Source organism: Giraffa tippelskirchi, chromosome 1, assembly GCF_054371585.1.
Source record: "Giraffa tippelskirchi isolate mGirTip1 chromosome 1, T2T-mGirTip1v1.2.pri, whole genome shotgun sequence".
Lineage (NCBI taxonomy): Eukaryota > Metazoa > Chordata > Mammalia > Artiodactyla > Giraffidae > Giraffa > Giraffa tippelskirchi.
In genome coordinates this window covers 89,621,997-89,637,492 of record NC_137275.1, presented here as the reverse complement: position 1 = coordinate 89,637,492, position 15,496 = coordinate 89,621,997, and the positions used below count along the sequence as shown (strand labels likewise).

At 37.9% G+C, this 15,496-nt stretch overlaps 1 long non-coding RNA gene across 1 annotated transcript in view; it reads left to right on the top strand.

Moving 5' to 3' along the window:
* Positions 1–217: 217 nt before the first annotated feature.
* Positions 218–15,496, top strand: part of LOC145530451 (uncharacterized) — a 203,474-nt gene continuing 188,195 nt past the window's right edge. The window contains exon 1 of the long non-coding RNA XR_014071809.1: positions 218–297. This is a non-coding gene — a long non-coding RNA (uncharacterized LOC145530451). The remainder of the gene's footprint in view (positions 298–15,496) is intronic.

Below are 15,496 nucleotides of genomic sequence, written 5' to 3'. Positions count from 1 at the left end.
TATCAGTCTGAGGGGGTTGGGAAGGAAGAGAAATACATCCGCAGAAGAACCTGATCTCTCTTGTTTGGTTGTTTGAAACTACTGTCCTAGGGTCATGTTTCTTTTACTACAGGCATCTAATACTACTAGGGCCAGCCCTACTTTGTCAGTAGAAATACAGGATGTTCTTATTCTGCATTCTGAAAGGCCAGGATTCCTTTCCCAGTGAGGTAGCGTAGCGCTGGTACGTGCTGGTGATAGCACACCAAACTGAGTGATGCCAACCTCGTCTCTAGCCCTGTCTCCTCTAATTTAAAGGTACTTATGTTTTCCCTAGGATTTCCTTACTTCTTTCCTGTGTCTCATTACTAATCCTGGGGAAGGGGAATCATGGTTATAATCCTGATGAGTCCTTCAAGCTAATCCCATCTTCATTGTAGCCAGTAAAATATCCATAGTGCTTTTGCCATGATTTGTTGAAGAGGTTGAAAAACAGTACATTTTCCAGACATTCTTAGCTAGGACTCTAAACAGGATTTAGGTTTAATAATTTGGATGCATTTATAGGGATTTGGAAGAGAGAAGTGAGGTATAGGCTATGCTGCTAGCTTCTGACAGCAAATGCCATTTTAGGATATCTATTTTTGTTATGACTTTCTGATTATCAGGTGACAGCTTCTGAGTTTTGCAGGCAGGTGCCCGATTATAGAGCTGTCAGGTTTTTCATAGCTTGATCCTGGATTGTGTTTCTCAGTCATTTTGGAAAAGTTAACTTGACATTTTATTGTTTATTAAGTTTTCTAATGATTCTGATAACCATCTAAAATCATGCAAAGCTTTATGCTTAAGTTCACTAGAATAGAATAGAATAGAGTAGATTCACTATCTACCACTGAAATTTGATCAGTGTGGACTCTGATGCAAATTCTCTCCTATTCTTGTTTTTCCTTTGTGATTTGGCTGAAGGACTTTGGATATCTACTATCATACCACCATTTTTCCAAAAGTCTATTTCTGATGTATTTCAGATATTTATGTAACTAAAGCTGTCTCTGCTTTTCCTCTCATTTTTTTCTTTGGGAATTTGCTTAGGAAGTAAGATAATATTTTTATGGAGATTTCATATACACCCTACATCTTCAAAGCCTTGTTGGTTGTTGAGTGTATAAATCCCAGTCATTTGACTATAAACCAGATAACATCTTTCTCATGACTCATTTCCTGCTGAGTGTATTTTGTGAAAGGAAGTTTAATTTTATTACCGTTTTGAGTTTTTGATGCCATGTGTTTCTTTTCTTTGAGTTTCACTTTGGTCATTCATTTTATTGGTGTTCACTCTCCTGCCCTCATGGAGCTTACTGTAATGGGAGAATGAGACAGAGACTGATAAAGCAGATGGGCTTTTTCTGTGTTATCTGCATGTACATCTGTCAGATCTTCACTGACACCAGAGAAGGGTTGAGGATGGAGGTTTCCTGTAGGATGAGTGTTTAAACTGACTTAGATGAAACTAGGTTTTAGCCTAGTGTTAAGTGTGGGTGATGAGTGCTCTAGATAGAGCATTGTTTGACAAGCACAAAGACTCAGATGTGAGGAGGAGAAAAAAACAACCAAAAACAAATCAAACAAACAAAAAAAGCCATGGGCTCTGAACTGCAGCCAACTCTTATAACCAGAGTGATTGTGGTGGGCCAAGGAGAAGACACAATGCCTCTATGCCACCAAAAAAAAAAAAAAAAAAAAATTGAGGACAAAACAATGAAACTTAAATTTAATGTTAGAAGTTCCAAGGACTGCATATATTGTTTTCTAGTGTGTAATATTCAGGGATATGATTTACATTTTTCAGGGCGTTGAATGGTTCACATGTCCATTAACTGTTCTTTATCTGTTAATTCTTTCAGATTTTTGATAGGTATCACTATGGAGTAGGATGGATATTATTTCGGTCTGGATTTTGAAGCAGGTATTTTAAAATTGGCTTTTGACGTAAAAGGGGGCTTCCCTTGTGGCTCAGATAGTAAAGCATCTGCCTACAATGCGGGAGACCTGGGTTCGATCCCTGGGTCAGGAAGATCCTCTGGAGAAGGAAATGGCAACCGACTCCAGTACTCTTGCCTGGAAAATCCCATGGACGGAGGAGCCCGGTAGGCTACAGTCCATGGGGTCGCAAAGAGACGGACACGACTGAGTGACTTCACTTCACTTCTTCACTTCACTTCTTCATTGACATAAAACAAATCTTGATGGGATGACTGTGAAAGCCTAATTCTAGGTATCTTGCTGTCAAGACATGCTTATGTCATAATATGCATTTCATATTTTATATATATGTCATAATATGTAACCAGTTTGCTACCTGGTATGATTTTACAGTGAGCAGTTGAATTTTGAGAGTTTACAATGATGATAATTTACAGTGTATTGACCCTTTCTTTCCTGTAGCTGGTCAAGGCGTCCTCCTGGTGTGGAAAGGAATGCTCAGTAAAGCATAATGTAAAGATGTCCTTCAAGTGGACGGTTGTGTGGATTAAATAAGACATGTAGGAAAGACTTGTATCTGGTCATCACAATAAATATGAATTCCTTTTTCCTTCTTCACAAGATGCTAGCTATCAGACAACATGATGTCATTACATCTGATTGCCACGGTGAACATTAAAGAGAACAAATATTTCCTAACACACCAGTGGAACCTCTTTGCCACTTTACTTTCTCATCTTCTGTGGTTCTGTGATTCTACTAAGATTGAGAAAAGTGAGTTTGATGGTTGGAAAGGTCTTATGGAAGATGTGATACTTAAAGAAAGGACAGATATAGGGAAGTAAAGGAGTAACTGGGTCAAATAGAGAAACATGAACAAAAGCTGAGATGCATCATAATGGTGTTTCTGTGAGATGAGGGAGCTTGTCCTTTGTGGGTAAAAGACACTCAACTCAACTAAATTAATCAGACTCAGCCTTTTCTGAAAGATCATTGGGGTTACACAAGCTCCCAAGTTATGTAGTATAAAGTGAATGGTGGACAGTTTGGGGTGGCAAAACTTAGTGATTCAGAAAACAATAATGTGTTTCACATTTATTCATTAGGCTGAAATTCTGGGCTATTTCTATGCCCCAATTCTATAACAGTTCCCCTTTTCACTATACTACAGTATTGAAATGTACTTATTTTTAACCTCTAGGTTAACATTTAGTATCAGTTAATCAGAAATTCCTTTGATTTCACACATGGAGGGAATGTTTCAAGAGTATAAAAAGGAGAAATTTTAAATATATATATATTTTTGATATGAGAATATAATGCTTCATTGTTTTGATTCCTCTTGAAAGTAGAAATATTCTAAAAACAGTTTTATTTGCATCTTAGAACTGCAAGCACAAAATCTTGATCTAGAATTCATATTAAGTGTTTCTTCCTAAACCATTTAAATTTAAATATCATCAGCCACATGGCAACAAAGGTATAATTTCCTGAAAAATTGTATTTTTAGTGAGAATATTTTCATGCAAAGCATCTTATATTTCTCTGAAAGTCATACTTTTTCCCAGAAACCAGCAGTTTCATTTCTGTATTTTAATTAGTATTTTTATTTTCCACAATCTGTTGAGAGTGGTGGGAAACTTGAACTTGAGACTTTGTTTAGCTGTATAAATCTTGAAATTAGTGTGTCTTTCTCAATGAGGACATCATTTGAATAGGGAATCAGTGTTGATTCAGTGGAGAAATACTGAAGAAATGTTTCACTGTGACTCCATAAAAAATTCATAATGAAAATTATAAGCAAGTTGCAATGGAAGGAAGCTGTCTGACAGTGTCTGTCAGACACTCCAGAAAAATTCCATAAAACTAGAGAGATAATTTTCTACAGGTCTAGTAATGACTCTTAGTATAGCCTTAAACTGAAAAGAAAGCATTCCTCTTTTTTAAAAAATTCGAATTGCAAAGTAAAAAAAAAAAAAACTATAAAAAAGTCAAATGAAAAAAATTAAACAATTTTTAAAGTTTTCCAGATGATTCTAACATGCTGCCAAGCCTGACAAATCCTGCTGTCTTCTTGATAGATGATCTTTTCTTCAGCTTGCTTAGCCAAGATTCCTGAAAAGAAAGCATTTTTTACTTTTGTATTAAGCCAATATTAAACATGACAAAATAATCTGTGTGTTAAAAATTCTTCTAGGAAACAGGAATTCTTTGCTATATACCCTTTATTGTTTTATTCCAAGCAATTTTTTTGAGAATTATTCCACCTCTTTTGTAAATCATCCTTTTATTGTTCCTACTTCCTAATCCCTTCTTGACTCTGTAACTTTGTTTCGACAACTATTATTTTTCTCATTTGAATTTGCTGCTACTCCTTATTCTTACTTCTCTTTTCTATTTTTTTTTTGGCCTCTGGTTCAATTTTGGTCATCCTCATTCTCTTCATTAAGCAATTCTGCAACACCACAATCTCACAGGCTTCGTTCTGCCCACTCATTTAAACAGTTTGAGCTTATGTTTGAGATCATAAAGTCTTGGCTTCTGGTAGAAGAAACTTCCAGATTTTTCTATCCTGCCAAATCCTTGTCTACAAGTAAAATTCAGTGTGAATTTTGCCTCCTGATGAGATGATAAAAATACCAGTTACCCTCCTCCCAGCAAATGAAAACTAACCTTGATAACAAAGGACACATTTCTAGAGAATATAATCCTGTTTTGTAAATTTTGCAAGAGTGACTTGCAAGTCATCTGAAATGACTTTAGAAATCCTCTGTGAAGACAAAAAAATAATTTGAAGGTATTTATTTGGTATTGCAATAATTACATAAACTTTCTGAAATTTTCATATAGGTTAAACACAAGGCTTAATGTTTGACAACTGTATTATATTTTCTTTAGTGAATTTTGTGTAGTGCTTGGTTCCATGTGCTTTTCTCTTGCCATATCTAGGCCACTCTGAAGAGTTAAAAAGGACTTGAAAGCTATGGAATGCCTTGTAAAAAGAAACAATCAATTAATGAGAGTAAGAGTGAGCTATGGCTTGGCCTTAGTACCTGTGAGAAAGACTTGAGGTTGTTCATAGAACATCAGCAAAAATTATGGATTGGGCTTTATATAGGATATAACTTCCAATAGTGAACAAACATTGAGAGAGAATATGAAAAATGAAGCAGTCAATATTTCATTCTTCCTCAGTTTTGACTGAATTTCATTTGAAATATGTACTTTGGTAGAGCACAGAGTTTGGAAAAATATGTATATACCCTCATGGATTCAGGGGAGAATAACTAGGAGGAAGAAGAGGTTGCCGTGAAGAGCAGATCAATAAATAGGGATACTTGACTGAAAAACAGAGATTACCAAGGGACCTAATCACTGTTTTAAAATATTGGGTTGGCCAAAAAGGTCATTTGAGTTTTGGGAACAGCTTATGAGAAACCTGAATAAACTTTTTTGGCCAACCCAATATTTGAAGGGCTTTTATCTGGAATATGCACACAACTTCATATGTAGACGCTAATAGGGGAGAAGCTGGGAACACACAGGATGTATTTAAAAAGGTGTGAAGAAGAAAATTCATGATGTAAAAACCTTGAATGATGTAAAACCCTACCCCCCCAAATTTCTGGTATACTGGGAGTTGCAACACTTTTATACATTATCTTTGTTTTCTTTTTAAAATTTTCTTTTGGTGTATGTATGTGAATTTGTTTTATTGAATATGCCAAAGACTTTGACTGTGTGGATCACAACAAACTGTGGAAAACTCTGAAAGAGATGGGAATATCAGACTACCTGACCTGCCTCCTGAGAAATCTGTATGCAGGTCAACAATTAACAGTTAGAACTGGACATGGAACAACAGATTGGTTCCAAATTGGGAAAGGAGTACGTCAAGGCTGTATATTGTCACCCTGCTTATTTAACTTATACACAAAATACATCATGCAAAATGCCAGGTTGGATAAAGTACAAGCTGGAATCAAGATTGCTGGGAAAAATATCAATAACCTCAGATATGCAGATAACACAACACTTATGACAGAAAGTGAAGAAGAACTAAAGAGCCTCTTGATGAACGTGAAAGAGGAGAGGGAAAAAGTTGGCTTAAAGCTCAACGTTCAGAAAACTAAGATCATGGCGTCTGGTTCCATCACTTCATGGCAAATAGATGGGGAAACAATGGAAACAGTGACAGACTTTAATTTTGGGGCTCCAAAATCACTGCAGATGGTGACTGCAGCCATGAAATTAAAAGATGCTTGCTCCTTGGAAGAAAAGCTATGGTCAACCTAGACAGCATATTAAAAAGCAGAGACATTACTTTACCAACGAAGGTATGTCTAATCAAAGTTATGGTTTTTCCAGTAGTCACGTATGTATATGTGAGTTGGACTACAGAGAAAACTGAGCACCGAAGAGTTGATGTTTTTGAACTGTGATGTTGGAGAAGACTCTTGAGAGTCCCTTGGACTGCAAGGAGATCCAACCAGTCCATCCTAAAGGAAATCGGTCCTGAATATTCGTTGGAAGGACTGATGCTGAAGCTGAAACTTCAATACTTTGGCCACCTGATGCGAAGAACTGACTCATTGTAAAAGACCCTGATACTGGGAAAGATTGAAGGCGGGAGGAGAAGAGGATGACAGAGGATGAGATGGTTGGATGGCATCACCCATGAGATGGACATGAGTTTGAGTAGGGTCCGGAAGTTGGTGATGGACAGGGAAGCCTGGCGTGCTGCAGTCCATGGGGTTGCAAAGAGTCAGACATGACTGAGCAACTGAAGTGAACTGATGTGAATTGTCTCCCAGTTAATTTAGAATTTAACAATGGCCTATGTATTTGTTCTTTAGAACAAGTTATACAACCTGAGGGATACTTAAGTTTTCCTGGACTCAGATTTTTTTCACTTATTACACAGTAAGCCCCATGTCAATGAAAGACGTTAACATTGTTGTCCAGCAAAAGCATCAAGTGCTAAATGATTAACACGATTTACTGAGTTTTAGTTAAAATCATTTTTGTTTTTTATAATATTTAGTATAAGTTGCCCTGTAAGGTAGGTGAATGATTAAGTCAATTTTCCAATATCATAGCCTTATCTACATGTGATAATTTCAATGGATTGCATCTATCCATCCAAATTCATACCTGAAAAAATATCTCAGATGAAATTTTGGTATCATTCCTCAGGGCAACTTGGGGAACAAAGGCACAGCTGTTCCCCTCTATGGGCACAGCTGAATTTAGGATGAGCATATTCTCTTGGAAGTATATTCCTTTCCTATCCAACGTGAAGTAATCAGGAGAAGAAAAAAAAAAAAAACTAAGAAATCTGAAAGATTGTTTAAACTTGTAGTTTCTTTTACATTTGACTTTAAAAGCTTTGCAAATAATAAATACTAAGATTCCCTAAGTTAAAAACATTTCTGAAAACATTAAGTGTGGACAACATCCAAACTGATGTGAAGAAAACAAAGAAATGGAAAAAAAAAAGAAGAAATCTCTTACTAGGCACTGAAATTTTAGAAGCATTCACAAGTGGGAAAAAGAGAGCTTATAGGTACCTTATTTTTTCCATATTAAAAACGGTTGTCTAGATAAGATGCCCTGAAAGAACTTCCCAACTGAAATAACGGAAGTGCTCAATGAAATGGAAAAGAGATTATAAAAATGGAAATTTTAGAAAACAAACACCAGATATCTTACACAAAATCACTATTAATATATATGTGTACTTTATTCATTTATCGTTATCTCTATGTCATAAATGCTAGAAAATTAGGTTGGCTCTTAAAGTGCAGGATTAAGAGATCTGGCTTAAAGTTTTTTATATGCCTAGAATTGTCCATACTTCAGTCTGAATTTGGTAATGATATGAATGTTTTGGTCCCAGAGGGGCACATCTGATTGGTCTGGGATGGGGCACAGACCCTGGTAATCTTTAAAGTTCCCCAATCTTTCTGATGTTCTGCCAAGGTTGAAAAACCTGTTCTAGAGTTTTGTTATAATTGATAAATGACCTCTTTCTCAGCTTATTCAGCCTAATTTCCTGAATAGAACTGTACTTAGCTCTTCTTATTTTCTGTTTTGGGGTGCATGTCCATTCTATGAATTTGTGTCTCAAATCTATGCTGATGACTCCCAGGTCACGATAGTCCATCCTCTCATCCAGCTCTTGAACCGTATCACTGAATGCTGATTGGACATTTCCATTTGAATATCCACTCTCCAAATCGCGCCCTCTGCCAGTGGCATTAGTGGTCACACATGCGAGAACTTGCCGTCATCTTTGACCTTGTCTCCTCCTTCAGTTTGATTCTCCTCTGTCCGTAGGTTCCTGTCTATTTTTTCTACTATAGCAGAGCTGTTCATTCCTTTCCCCTGTCTTGAGTCTATCAGTTTAGACCAGGCTCTCATTATCTGATATGGCTGTTGTTTGTATCAGATCTCTGGCCTTCTCAAATCTAGGCCTTCCCACCTCTAGTGTATCCTATTTATGCCTAGAAAATGCACTTATTTTAAGCATTATTTTAATTTCATTCCCAACCTTTCATTGCATTTTCTTTTTCTTGGCCATATCAAGTTCTGCATAATTTGGCCCAAGCCTTTCCACCTCACATTATTTAATATCCATTTTTCCTTTTTTTTTTTTTTTCTTTTTCTGGTAAGTCTGTCCTGAAGCATACTTTAGTTTGATTCAGTGTTTCCCAAAGTCAATGCTGCCCAAGAATGAAACTTGAGATAAGTTTTGGTGGTATATGAATAAACTTCAAAAATGTTTAGTTACATACTTAAATTTGTGCGTGGACCATGGACCATGGCCTGCCAGGCTCCTCTGTCCACGGGCTTCTCCAGGCAAGAACACTGGAGTGGGTTGCCATTTCCTTCTCCAGCGATAAAGTATGAAGTGAGTGAAGGGAGTGAAGTGAAGTTGCTTGGTCGTGTCCAACTCTTTGCGACCCCATGGACTGTAGCCTACCAGGCTCCTCTGTCCATGGGATTTTCCAGGCAAGAGTACTGGAGTGGGTTGCCATTTCCTTCTCCAATTTAAATTTAACATAAACTAGAAAAATAGACATATACTTCAAATTCATTCTTTGACAGGTTTTTCTTGCTTAGATTGAGACTAAGGTAAATACCAAAGTTTTGTAAGGTATCAGTTTAAGTATTAAATAGGTACTATGGAAAAACTGAAGGTGATATATGAACAGCTGACATCCATAAAAAGTGATTTATATTATTTTTACTACCTGGAATAATGTGGAGCAGATCCCCCCCGCCAAATCCTTTCAGTCCTAATTTAACTTCAAAATTCTTTACTAGGTCAACCATACCAAATCTCCTGGAGAGATGGGGGAAGGTAAAGAAAGAAAGCAAAAGCCACTGGTTTTGACCAAGAACACCAGTCATGTGTAAATGCAAGATTTTGTTGAACAGTGAGAGTGAGTTCTGTTAGGTCAATTTCAGTTATGGGCTACTCTTTTTTAAAAATTATTATTTATTTGTCAGTATCAGGCCTTAGGGTCTTCCCAGGTAGTGCTAGTGGTAAAGAACCTGCCTGCCAACACAGGAGACCTAAGAGATGCAGGTTCGATCCCTGGGTGGGGAAGATCCCTTGGAGGAGGTCATGGTAATCCACTCCAGTATTCTTGCCTGGAGAATCCCATGGACAGAGGAGCCTGGCAGGCTATGGTCCATGGAGTCGCAAAGGGTTGGACGTGACTGAGTGACTGAGATCACCGGGCCTTAGGTGTGGCATGTGGGATCTTCAGTCTTCTAGTTGTGGCATGCAGCATGTGGGGTCGAGTTCCCTGACCAAAGATCGAACCTGGGTCCCCTGCATTGGGAGCTCCATGTTTTAGCTACTGGGCTATCAGGGAAGTCCCTGGGCTACTCTTTTGCATGTTAAAGGGGAAAAAGAAAAGTAGAATCAAAACCAAAGGGATGACACGAGTGAATATGTGGATTGTTCTCAACTGCCATCTAGGCAGACAGATTCCTCCAAAAGTTGGCCAATCTGTGGACAAACACCAGATCTCTAGTCTTGTGGCCCCTGGTGTCTTCTGACGCTGCCACTACATCTTCCTCTGCTGCTGATGCCCTACCCTGGTCTGTTCTCTCCAAACGGGGACTGGGGACCAGGAGCTGGTCTGGGGTGAGAAGGGAGTGAGACAGAGCTGTGAGAGGAGGCTGTGGTGAGAACGTGCTGTGCGCTGTTGTAACGTGTCTGGGCTCTTCCTTTGCACTTGAAAAACCAGTCCTAGCATACTTAGGGGAAGTAGCCTGAAGTGGCAATTAATGTTCAACCTTCTCTCACTCCATAAATAGAGGCTTTTCCCATGATTAAATCACAGGGTGTTTGTTTATTTTTCCCCCTGCACTTTCTCCCTCAGGGATCTCCTGTACTCCCACATCCCCCGTGAATGTGCCTGACTGGGGATTAGTCCAGTCATCCCATGCCTTTGAGACATCTTTCCCTTTTCCCCCTGGAGTTAAATCTGTCAACTGTGAAACCAGTTTTTTTTTTTTTTTTTTCACAATAATTTTTAGTGGTTTCATTCTTTATCAAACGAGACAGAGAAATTCAAGTGAAATCAAGGTGTGTGTGTGTTAGTAAAAACTGAACTAGGGCTTGGGTGCCAGGTTTTATTTTCAGCTCTGCCTTTGCAAACTGGGTGATGGGGTACAACTCAGTTCACCCAACAGCACCACAAAGGGTGGAACCAGAACACATCTCGTTTCCTTGCAGCTCAAGGAAGGTGAAGAACGCCTTTTTTGAAGTTTTATTAGAGTTTCCCAGCATTCTCCTCAACTTCCTCTGGACCTGCTGCCAGATACACTGGCAGCAAGTATGGAGCTGATTCAAGGTTCATTTGAGAGGCAGATGGTTAGGTTTACTCCAACTGCTTACAGCATTCTGGATAGTGAGGGGAGAAAAACGACTAGTTATCAGTTCCTGGTTTGAATAGGAAGTGGTGAGTATCTGGAGGAGTTCAGACTAGAAGAGGGTAAAAAGATGTTTTGAAAAGTGAAGGCAGGGTGCTTGTTTTTACCAAAGCAAAGACATTAAACTTAGCTAATGAATAATAGACATTCACAGAGTGGCTTGGAAAAAATATGAATAGAATTAGCTGGACATTTCAAGCTGAGATTTGGCTGTTGATTCTTCTGCCTCAGACAAACTTCATATTTTAACACCTAAAACCTTCACCTCCTCCTATTACTGGCAGTGTTGACTCATAGCATTGTATTTCTTTTTTTTTAAAATTAGTTTATTTTCTATTTTTTAACTTTACAATATTGTATTTGTTTTGCCATACATTGACATGAATCCACCATGCATAGCATTGTATTTCTGATGGTTGCATCTCCAGACAGTGCTAATATACTTGTGTACAGTGTTTTCCAGGAAGATGAAAAGCACTCTGATTATGTATTATTGGAGTGAGTGTGTGTGTGATGGGAAAAGTTTTTAGGTCTCCATTTTCTTAGGGAAAACTTGGTCGGTCGTTCTACTTATACATGTGATAGGTAAGAATTATGAGATTTTAATGTGTCACTCAATTTTTTCCTATATTGTCAATCTTGACATAAGATCATTCATGAAATATCCTTATTTTCAGGAACCTAAAGATTTCAAGAGTTCTAAGGTGGTCATTCCTAACAGATCTCTTTACCACAAGCTATTCCTGTGTTGAGTTCAGACTACACATCATTTTTCCAGGAACATATTCAAAAAGGTTCATTTCGAGAAAAAGTAACACTGTCTGACTTTCTAACTGAAAAAAAAAAAAAGAAGGTTTTATCCTCTTATATCACATCCTCCATTTCCAAGGAAAATTTTTAATGAGGAACATTCTGGAAGAAAAATGATCATATCCCAAGTCCAGGATGATAATTCTTTTCCAGGTGTTCAATATTTCCTCAATATAAAAACAAATCAACACCACAAGACCTTTTATTTTATCTCTGTTTATAAGAACAGCAGCAGTAACCGTGGACGCTATTTATTGGGCAGCCACTGAGTCCCAGGAATTTGGCATATTAACCCATGTGGTCCTTGCTTAGCTGATGATGAAACTAAGTCTTTGAGAAGTTAAGTATCCTGCCCTAAGGGCATATAGCTAAGAAATGCTGGCCTCCGTCCTTACAATTCTTGTGCACCTTTCCTTATACTACATGGATTAAAAAAAGTACTCTTTGTTCCATAGATAAATAATTTTATAGTTGTGTAGAGAACAAAATAAATATGACTTCAAGTTCTCATTAGAAATGGCCCTTTGAAATTAATTTAGAACATGATTAGAATAAGCCACACAATGCATCCATGATTTGAAAGACAGTGGAAAGGTTTGGAGTAGTAATTTAGGATCTAGTATGATCACTTCTTTGATATTGGAAGGGCCTTTTGAAATCTCATCAAAACATCCGATATGGGGATTCCCTCTGCCACCACCCTTAGGGGAAACTACTCAAGCTCATTCAGTGATGGGACATGCAGAACTTTTCAGGCAGAACTTTCCATTTCTGGCCTCTGAATGATTGGTAACAGTTTATATACTCTCCCCAGTTGTTATGTTACTCACCTCTTCTACACATCTTGTTTCATTTATGAAAGCTTGTTCTTATTTTGAGTCCAAGTCTGTTCTCTCATTTACTTCAACTCACAGGAGCAATGGAAACTTTTTCTGTATAGAACGTAAATGAGGTGGGGGACAGTGTTGTGGTGAATAATTTCTAATTTAATATTTATGAGTCAGTATCTCTTGCTGAGGTGGTTTCGGTGAACAAATTCCTGGTAGATTTGACAGCAGTATAGGCTTTCCTTGTCTCTGAACCCCCTTTAAATCTACAAGACCAAGAGCTTTGCTGATACATATCTCTATTTTTCCCTTCTCTCCCCATCATGCATAAAAAAACAGCAACATGGAAGGCAAGAATAGTTCTGACTAACAGTAATAACTTGTCACCTTAATGGCAATAGATCTGTGGCTAGAGAATGACAAAGTAAATCCTTGGTAGCTAAGAGTGTTGCTCTGGTTTTAGAAAGAGAAGGTTTTCACTTTGGTTTAGTTGTTATGTGGGTAAAACAAAAGAACTTTATATTATATGCCCTTAATTGAGCTTTTTGTGCCCTTTAAAAACACATTTTGGAGGCTTGGAAAGATGTCGTACATTTAGCTGGGTACATCTGTGTGTAGATGAGATATATGTTTGTTTTATCTACTTTCTTCATTGAGTGTAAAGTGGAACTGGGCAGTTGGATATAGCTCAGAAAGTGCATATGCAAGACTCAGGTGGATAAAATCACGCACTTTCACTTTCACTGCGTGACTGGAGTCTACGGATTATGGTGTGTGGTTCTCAGTTGACGTAGAATCAACCACACTGTTGGTGTTGCTTTCCGCTCAGGCTTACATATCCATACTTATTGTTCAACAGGTAGGTTTTGCCTCTGACACATGGCTTGGTATGCACCATAACCAGAATCTTAAATGCGAGCTCATCATAAATTTTATCTGATCTTTTACTTCGTTAGAGAAGATTAGGGTAGTCTGGCAGGACTTTATTCAACAATGCTGATTTCTTCTAAGGAGCTCCTCAAAGAGTTTGCAAGTTGATACTTTCCACGTTATTTTTCTCATTTAGAAATACCAGCAGATTATACATTAAAGGAAAAGGGAAGTGTGGTGGGAAGGATAGGTAGAAGTTAATATCAAGGACAATGAGAAGTATTGACCATGATCAAGCTGAATTGTTTCGAGTGGGAGACATCTTATTTATCTTCAATTGACTGAATATCTATTGAGGACAAGGCTCATAGTCATTCTTGTATAGTTCCAAAGGGAAGAAAAATGATGAGGCATATTTTTGCTCAGATATAATGATAAAGAGAAAATATGCTTCTAGGAAGCCAAATTTTACCTTCCTCCCACCCAACCCATAAAACACCCAGACATCTGGGTTTCCTGAAGAATAATTCATCAATTAGAACTGTTATAAAATGCATGGATGAAACCATCTCAAATAACTTCCTCCCTAACAATGTTCAAGTAGACACAAACCCACTTGTCAATGATGTTACAGGCTTTCTCAGTGGTGGGTACTCTGGATGCCACAAAGAACAAGACCAGCACAGCCCTTCCTTTTCCAGAGCTGGTGTTGAGGACAACATTCGGAAAAGCTAGAAAATGGAAAAGGTAGAAAAAGAAAGGGTCATTAAGAAAGCTACTCAGAAAAGGACGAGGTCAGAGGGGAAGAGATAGGATGCTTCAGAACCGTGGCCGGCAGGTGACAGCTGCATCCAGGTTGTGTTGGGAACATAGTGATGAGGAATGTGCCATCCCAGCTCCCAAGAAGCTTCCAGTATAGCTGGGTGGCCCCAATGTAGGGGGGAAAAATGGAGGGTTGACTGGTTCCACCTGGGGTTCACCCTTCAGGCACTGGCTTGTGTCTTGCTGAGGTGCCCTCACTGCATGTGGATTTTTGTCTGTCCTAAGGACAGGGCCACCAAGCTTGGGAAGCACACCATGGCACATCTTAGGTCAGTACTTCATTAATGCCCGCATTTTCTTTGAAAATAATAAACCTCTGTCCATTAATTTTCTTTTAAAAGTTTTCTCACTGAAGTATAGTTGTTTTCAACATTGTGTTAATTTCTGCTGTACAGCAAAGTGATTCAGTTATACATACATATATACAAAACAACTGTTGGAATTTCAATATTCACATTATTATTCAGCAGAAACAATGACTGCATGTATAATAAATATGACACTTATTCAGCTCATATATTTGTGTTAGAGATGAACCTATTCTCAAAAATTACGACCCAAATGTAAATTGACTTCTCTTAAACATTTTTTACCTTTTCACTTATATACTAACTTAATTAAATATATCCAATTTTCATTTCCAGTGCTCTGGAATGTGTGACAAATGTCCTTGGGATACAAAAGCAGTAAATTTGTCTTTACTGTTGTTATTTATGGTGAAGACATGCTTCATTAAACAGCCCCTGTCTCGTTACTGAAACAACTTAATATGGTTTTGCACGACTAATGGTTTTCATCAGCATTCATCATTGAATTGTTTCCTACCCAAGAAACAGGGTTGGTATTCTAAATATTATCTATGCTAGGCTGGGGAAATCTCATTACAAAAAAGGTAGTAAGTTTTAGGAGAAAACTAATTTAAATCAATCAATAGACTGGTCCTGGTAGAGGATTACGTGATACTTATAATAATGTACTGCCTATGCTTCTATTTAGGGGGATAAATATCTACTATTTTCTCTGCTTTCTGGTCAAGCAGAAAGAAATAACACTTGAGTTTTGGTTTTCAGTGGTTAGAAGGGGGATTTCCAAGGAGGAAAGAGAACTGATTTTAGATGCAGGAGCAATGGAGTCTGGCTGGGTTGTGCCATCTATCTGGCCCTCAGTGGCCTCATCAGTGGAAATGAAAACAGAGCTGCTTGTTTTCTCTAATTTTGCTCCAAATCCTGATGTTTTACAGTTAACACGTTATC